Below are 9018 nucleotides of genomic sequence, written 5' to 3' on the forward strand. Positions count from 1 at the left end.
CAATCTTAGCCTATAAAAGGAGGCATTTGCCATGTATTTAATCATATTATTTTTCAGATCAAAATCATGTTCTTGCTTTCTCTCTTTATATCTTTGTAATGTTTAAGTTTTCTTTCATGTTATATTATTCTCTTGTTTATGCTTTTTCATTTCCTTTCATATACTTAGTTAACTTATATCATAATTATGTTCTTATCTTGTTTATTTATGTTTTTCTTCTTCATTATGTTTAGCTAAGTTAATTATGTCAAGGTGAAAAGGTTTCACTAATGGTGTTAGGATAGGTATAATATAAACTCAACATGGACTTCAATGTTTATATCCAAGAAAAATTGTTATTATCATGTCTTATCTTTTTATCTTACTAATTCTTAATACCTTGCTTGTTAAATGGTCAATCTAGATTTGTGTTGTTTAACACTTGGTACATCAAATGCTTGATCCTTCATAGTTTTTGGCCGACATCGTTGTTATGATAGGAGCTTGATTTGTTGTTAACATAAGCTAGCAACATAAATGCCTGATGATATTTATAAGTATGGTGTTACTTAGACAAGATGATTAATATGATCATGTTAATAATTTATAATGAGCTAATAACGATAAATCATCCGATTGGAACCTCTTTTGTGTGTGGTTTCCAATTGAGTAATAAAAAGAGTTTATATTATATTTATTTGAAATACCATTAATAGATCCTCTAACCTTGACATACTATTTTATTATTTGTAATTTATACAATTCACCTCTTTGTGGTTCGACCCTGGTCTTGCCGGGTTATTTATTACTTTGACACTCCTGCACTTGGGATAAGACATCAACTCTTTGATTGTGTCACTACATCAACATTTGGCAAGATATTTCCCACTAAGCTCCTATGCAACCATTCCTTATCCTCTTATGTGGAGTTATATTGTATCATTCTCCTCTCCTTCGTGACCATTTCTTGTGGTTTGGATGTGAGTACCTCAGCAAAGGATCTGTTATCTCTGAACGTAAGTTGGGGTTTATAAGGTGATGCAGGTTTGGGTAGGGATTTTGATGTTGGCAGGGGAGGTTTAAAAGATTAGCGTTTAGCTGGGTTCACTCTCAACTTATAGGAATCAAACCAAGCGTTACTGGCTTGGTCGCAAAGATCAGACACAGGCAGGGGTTATAGTATTTCCACAAAACCAAAGCGTCGTCCAAGAACGTTTTTCCGTTTGGACAGAAACAATTTGATAACCCGACCAAACTTACTGAAAGTCTTTTTCAGGTCTTGATATTCCACCCACGAAGGGAATCTCTCAAAAAACAACTTAAGATGGTCTGTACTAGTAGGGGCATTGGCATAAGATGCCGGGCTAAATGTTTTTGTGGAGGGTTCAGATGGTAAGACAGGGGAAGCGGCCTGGTGTGAAGTAAAGGTGATAGGGAAATCTGTTGAATTTGATTAAGGAGATGTTGTTGTGGGTGGTTGAGGTAGGATTTGAAGATGTTGGTAGGGGGTTTTGTGAAGGTTTAGGGTTGATGATGCGATGACGGGCATGGGAGGGTGGTTTTTTATGAAGGGTGTAGAGGATGCAGAGGGTGTCATTTTTGTACTTGAATAAGAGACCTTTCACGGAGAGTTTCCAAGCACATGCTGTTCCTTGACTATGATCTGCAATATTGATACTGTTAATTGCAGGAGAATATTTAAAGAATTTTCCCATGTCAAAATAGATTAATTTATTGATGGAATGATTTCAGTGAATAATTATTAACTAATAAGGTTATTGCCATGCATATCACATAGTCAAACTGGATATTTGTCTCTTCAGTGACAAATTCAGCGCAAAAGTTATCACTGCTAGAAGCTGCTTGGAAAGTTATTTATTTATTATAATTCGATGCTTTCTTTCTTTGCTAATCTATTTTCAAATGGACAAATTTGTTTTTGAAATGGTTAATATCAAATTAAAAATGGAATTCACTCACATTTTGAATTAATATTTTGTTTGATAATGATCTCTATTTTAACATGAAATATTTATATAACTTAAATCAATTAAAATCTTCCTTACTACTGAAGGAATATTATTTTAAAATTATTAAATGTATTTTGGATACAAATATATTTCTTAATATTGTTTTCTAAAAAAGTAAGTTTTTGTCAAATTTCTGAAATTTCTCAAACTGTTGAATATTTGTGTAATCTTAGAATATTTGAGGAGTTTGGTTATAATTTATTATTAATCTTCTTACTCGAGGGTGGTTTGGTGTGGACTCTTAAGATAACAGTCAAATTGTCTAAAGTTATTAAAGATTTCATAGTTGAATAATTAGGAGCTTGGATCTATGTTATTAGACATTTTTAATTCTTTTCGAGGTGATCCTCGGATTGAGTTTTTGAAGTTTACTTGTGCTTCAGAGAAACTTCTCGGATGTTTCTTCTTGTTTTTTATGATGTAACTCCCTTCATTCGACTATTCAATGATCACAAGAGAGATAATATTTCTTGTCTGACCTTTTATCCTCTCTTAAATATTTAATTAATTTGTTGTGTATCAGTTATTCAACTAATAAGAAAAAAATGGTGAAAAAACCAATTCAATCCAAAAGTTTAAATTATTAAGTGAGGTCTTAAGATATAATTTACATTATTCTCTAGCTAGCATGCTTCCTCAAATGAAAACTTTTTAAACTTGAAACTTTCATGAACTCATACTACCTTATGCTTTTTTATTGTTATTAGATTGTAGACACAATTTTGAGCACCTGAAATTAAACAAGCACACGTGTACAAATATATGATTTTATTAAATATATGAATGGGTACAATCTCTATCTAATATATTCTTTCAAAAGAATATGACAATCCTCTGATTCTTCCCTTGGATTTGATGTATGGTGACTTGATTTATTTGAATAATCAAGCTAAGATTTGTGCTTTGCAAGAAGGCGAATTTGGACGTATATTGCGAAGCGAGATTTGATGATTTGATGCTTTGAAGAGTACCTTTGATTCGTCTTCAAAGTGTTGTTGAAGAACTTTTATGGAGCATTTTGGCTTGATCCAACAGAGATTCATTCTTTGTAGACATCAAGCGTAGATGAAAGAGGCCTGAGAACTCTATGAGAGAGAGCTTCCTTGCTTGAAGAGAGAGAGAGCTTCCTTACTTGAAGAGCTTGTCTTGAAGAAAATTTGTATATGCAGGAATTCTTTTCTCTTTAGGTTGAGGCCCTCCATTTATAGAGATATGTAAGGGCTCTCATGTCCTTTTCCAATGCCACGTGGTATAATTTTATTGGTTGATGTTTATTGATGGAATCTTGTATTTATGACAAGATATCTGATGGGATCTTGCATTTATGACAAGATATCTTGAGTATCTCATTCCAAGTGTCAACTTTTCATTGACCAAGAAATATATGAAGGCTCATTTATTTTTCATGTCATTTATTTCAATTTTATTTTATCATTTCTTTTAAAGAATAAAATAACACATGGCAAAATTTGATTGGTAAAAAATTTGTGTTTCTACAGATGCCCCCTCGAGACAAGTTCACTTACTTTTAAAATAAGTGGGCTTGTCTCAAAAAATATGGTTGAGAGAGTTTTATATTTTTGATTAAAATTTAATTTGATCATATTAGGTTTTTATAATAAATAAATAATTTTTATTGTGAAAATAAAATGTGATAGTCAAAATGAAAAAATTATGGATCAATCTTGATTGAAATTTATCAGATCAAATGATAGAATATCCAGGTTCAATACCTCGTTCAAAACGGTTGCATATTTAGAGACCGAGCAAAATTTATCTTTATACCTGAATAGCAACCAACACTTTGACCGGCCTGCAAGAATTTTTTTTCACCGGAAGTGGTCACTATAACATCTTGCTTTGAAGATCTTATTATTTTGAATTCAACGACGCAATCCATTTGTGATTCCAACTAGCGGTTAATGTGTTATGAAGTATTAAAGATTTTAATTCCTCTTTTCTTCCATCTCTTGATTTGCGTGCATTCATATTGATTGATGAATTATTTTCTTCATTCCCGTTCAAATGCTCTTTCCTATATAATTCTTCTCAACTGTATAGGAAATTTGTTGTTTCCTTTCTTTCGGAGTTAACTGCTTTTACTGAACAGGAATTGTTCTTTTAGCCTTCACTGTCACACGATGCTTTGAATAGGAAATAAAATTTAACTCCCCTATGCAATTGTTTCAGAGGAGGACACGGCACCCATGTAAGCAACCGACCTTGTTTTCGCAAACAGGAAACCCTTTTTCTTTTTTTTCTTTTGTTGTACCGTAGATTTCTCAGAGCCCCTAAAAAGTGCGTGATATAAATACCAGCATATACAAGAGCACTATTAACACACGCTCAATCAGAGGTCCACAGTTGTCAAGCTGCTGTCTTCCTTTTTGCTGGTTCTTCTGGCTGTTTCTGCTGAGATCTTCTGGCCGACCAATCTCCCTACAGCAACTGCTCAACCTCCATTGGCTCTTGAGTGCCAACTTCTCCTTTTCCTAATAACTTTGCACATACATGTAGGCATTGATGATGGACTAAGGAGCAGGGTAGTGCCAACCCAATTCGTAGATACTTGATGGTGGGTTTTACCAGGCGGTCCCTCATCTCCTACTGAAACAACAACAAAGCATACGTTGTTGTTGCTCTCTACTGCTCTTTTATTTACAGTGTAGCCTTGCAATTCTTCCTCCCTTTTCGTCAGCACAGCCTCCACCAAATAGCAGGTATGCATGTCTCAATTCAACATTTGTTTTACAACTGCATGTATTTTTCTTTTTTTTTGCAGAAGAAGATTTTAAACCAGAAAGTGTAGGGAATTCCGACCGGTGATGTTCTGATATTTGCCCATTGGAGGCTAAGCACACTGACACAATATTTAACGTGGTTCGGCAAACCGCCTACATCCACAGGAGAAGCCATTGCATTATATAGAGAAAGAACAAGATTTACAACAATAGAGGAGGAGAAATTATCCTCTCTTTAGCAACTCTCAACCTCACTCTATTTCTCTCTTCTCAGTGCTGCAATGGCAGCTATTGCCGGCTGCCTTGACAGCCCACTCTCTCCTACATTTCTCGCATCTTTGGCTCTACTTTCCCTCTCTCTCAAATCTCATTTTGCTCTCTAATGTATGCCTCTATTTATAGATATCCATGGCACCTTCTCTTGCTTTTTTGTTAACAATGGTGGCCACAAACTCTAGCTCATCTTCAATAATGGTGGCTACCAACCTTTGACATTCCGGAAGGGCTGCTGCATTTGTCAATGGACGGTGCCGTTCATTAATGGTTGCTACACATTAATGGCAACCAACCCGACAGAAGGAAGATGCCCACCCTATTCGTGCTATTCGTGCCATCTCCGTATCTCTAGTTATGCAAGTGACTATTCATTTCTAGGTAGCATCGAACCTCCCAAAGCTCATTGAAAGTCTGAAGCGGTTGGCCAAGTCTGCTCCCATGTTTGACTGTTCCATCGAGGGATCTCCTTTGCTGGAAATCAAACCATCACTTGCAGCTATTTCAATGTCCTTTTCATCACCAACCGCGTCTTTATCAATGTTAATAGCATCAGATTTATGGCCATCAATGTCAACTGGAGTAGAGCTGTGTCGTACCCTTAATGCCAATAGCATAGATCCATCGATTGGTCCGGCCATTCGGCACAAACCTCCAAGGGTCCAGAGATGCTAATAATCATTTTTTTTTTGTCCTTGCAGACTTTGCTTCAACAAACCCTGCCCCCTAATGATCATAGTAATATTTTGCATGGGCTCACTTTCATCTTCCCATAGAATTAACACGAAGCTGTGGCAGCAGAATCAACAAATCCTTCAGCTTTAAAAGCAGCAACAATTTGCAGTTGCAACTTCCACTCGTATTAAAGCACCAGCAACTAGTAAAGGAAGTTTTATTCAGACCACATTTCATCATCATCATTTATGGCCACCAAGTTCCCAAATGCATTTTCTGCATTTCCCCGAAATCTAGTTCAAATCAGGTGATATCATGCCATACGTAATTGTAGCAACACTCCTACTGAAGTACCGAGATGATTTGTAGCATGACTTCAAGAATATTGAGAACTTTCTAATTAGCATCGCGGCTTCTGCTGTTCATCACAAGAGCAATATCTGTTCATCAGCTTTTTGCAGTTTTTTTTCCGACTAAAAGAACACTGCATTTCCTTTCTTTCTGTTATAACTAGCACGACTCCTTCTCCTTTTACTATCGGTACAACCTCCACCAGTCCTAGCAGGTATGCATGGGGTCTCTCTCTCCCTTTCTTTTTTTTTCTTTTTTTTTTCATATACTGTTGCAGCATTCTATGGTGTCCTTATTCCTGATGCTACCACCATGCTCTGTAACAACACCAATGCTAGCTTCACATACCTTCTCCACTGTATCGTTCCAAGCAATAGGAAAGAATGCATCGCTAGCCAAAGAAGCTCCCTTGACCTCATCTCCTGCTTTCCTCATGGATATTCTCAAGCTTTCTAAGCGATTTGGCCGCCTGTTTCCCATGCCTGGCATACAATTCTTTGTAATGACGTTGCTCTTAACATCTGCACTACTTGCTGCTGGAGAATCTGGGACGCTTGTAACGTGAACATCAATCACTACGTATTGTTGCTGGTGTTGGGCTGGAACAGAACTGAGATGGAGCTGTGCGGTGGAGGACGGCTGTGATCTCGGTGCTGGTGGAGGAATGAAGAGTTGCATGATGTTAAAGTTGATGCTGGTGTTGCATTTCATGGTGGACCGAGTTAGAGCTGCTGTTGATGAAGACTCCAACTGCTGGTGTGTCGAAGACTCCAGCTGCGTCAGTTGTGGAGCAACAGAGATGGACGATGCTTAGCTTATGGTGGATGTAATGAAGAAGCTGGTAGCCATTGCTCCAACCCACTGTCATCTATTTATTGCCGAACTAGCAGATGTTGTTCAAATTTTGACAAAATCTGCCATGGTTGAGTTACACGGTGAAGCAGTGAAAGCACTTCTCAGTACAGCATCCTTTGATTGCCTTTGCCCAACCAATCCTTCTACAGCAAATGCTCAAAGACTAGAATCCGCTTTCTTCTTCCCAATGAATCAATAACAAGCTGCTGTAGAAGTAGCAGCTGCTACGACCAGCCAGCATGAGTCCTTCCCATGTTGCCGACAATGTTGCTTCTTCAAATAGCTAAAGTTCTGCTTCAATGAACACCACGACAGTAGCAATAACTGGCGCTACAACAATGAACTTCAATACCCAAACTTCCTAGGCAATGAAACTCAAATACCTGACAATTTTGCAAAATGGTGCGTACCAGATTCCAATTCCTGCACATGTTGGGGCCAAAATAACTTACAGAGGAACTCATCCTCAGGCTATGCCTTTGTTTAATGGATCAATTTTATTCTCCTTGAATGCTTCATCCTTCACAGCTTTAGTGACAGCAACGGCTATTCACCCAGACACAACAAAACCAACAGGGTCATCAAAATCCAATTCACTCCTATGTGGCCATTCAACTGTTGACAGTCAAGTTTTCTAAGAGAAAAGTTACCACCTCCGGTATTCGAGCAGAGATCACTACAATATTTATTTCTCCTGTGGTAAATGAAGATATTTATTTCTCCTGTGGTAAATGAAGCCAACGCAATCATTTTTCAAAAATTAAAAGGAATATTGGAGATCAAACAAAAGGAGCTAGAAGGTCATAGCCGGAGTATGCTGATGATTTCTCATGCTTTGAATTTTTTTGTTTTGGTGACACTGGCTTATTGACTCTATGTTAAGAATACATCCTTTATGTAATATAATTCTTCTTTTTATTAGTAAAGTCTATATTTTGTCTTTGCTTGTGTCTTATCACCTGATTTTTCATGTTATGATTGTGTTTTGAGGTTTACTTATCTCTCTTTTTCCATGTGAACAATCATATTGGCCCGAATAGCTTTAAGGATGATGTGACTGTACTTAGAATAATTTTCAAGTTGCCTACGTACTTTTGTGGATAAAGAATCAAGTCATAACATAGTTCAAAAGATTTTTTTTTGTAAAGATTTTTTTTTTTTGCGTGACTGTACTCGAAACGAATTCCAAGTTGCCTATGTACCTTTGTAGATAAAGGATCAAGTCATAATGTAGTTTAATTTTATTTTTTTTGTTTTTTTTTGCCTTTCACAATTTTAGCTCGTGCGGGCCAGGAGCTACATCAGATTTCAAGCATAGTATCTTTTCAAGAATTTGTCGTTGATAGGCCCAATTCTTAATTCATTCTCATCGATAGTTTTGTAAGCTCCATTGGTGTAGACTTTTTAAACCACATAAGGGTCATCCCATTTGGAGAGGAATTTTATGCCAATGCGTTTTGACATGATTATTGGGCGCCGTACTGCCAAGACAAGATCTCCTTCTTGGAATGAGCGCGGTCGCACCTTCTTGTTGAAAGCCCTACAAAGTCGTGCTTGATAAAATTCTAATCGTTGTTGTGCCTTAAGATGTTTTTCATCTAAAGCTTCAAGCTCTTCAAGGCGTAGACAAACATTGTCTTCATTGGAAAGTTCTTCTTGGATTGCGATTCTTAAAGATGGAATTTGACATTCTAGTGGAAGAGCAGCTTCAACCCCGTATACCAAGGAATATGGAGTAGCTTGAGTTGGTGTTCGAAATGTAGTACGATAAACCCATAGGGCCTCCTCAATTCTCTCATGCCAGTCCTTCTTCGAGCCATTCACCACCTTATTGAGAATGTTGCATAAAGTCTTGTTAAAGGCTTCTGCCAAACCATTAGCTGGAGTATTGTACATAGAAGAGTTATGTTGTTTGAAGCTGAACTGTGCACACAACTTGTTCATGGCTGTATTGTAGAACTCCTTTCCATTATTGGTTATGATGTATCTTGGTACCCCATAACGGTAAATGAAGTTTACAACTGTCTCTTTCTTGACCTCTTTTAATGCTGCAGCTTTGCCCACTTTGAGAAGTAATCTGTTGCAGCCAATATGTAAAGATCCCACCCAGAGCT

The sequence above is a fragment of the Populus nigra genome, chromosome 1 (assembly GCF_951802175.1).
Source record: "Populus nigra chromosome 1, ddPopNigr1.1, whole genome shotgun sequence".
Lineage (NCBI taxonomy): Eukaryota > Viridiplantae > Streptophyta > Magnoliopsida > Malpighiales > Salicaceae > Populus > Populus nigra.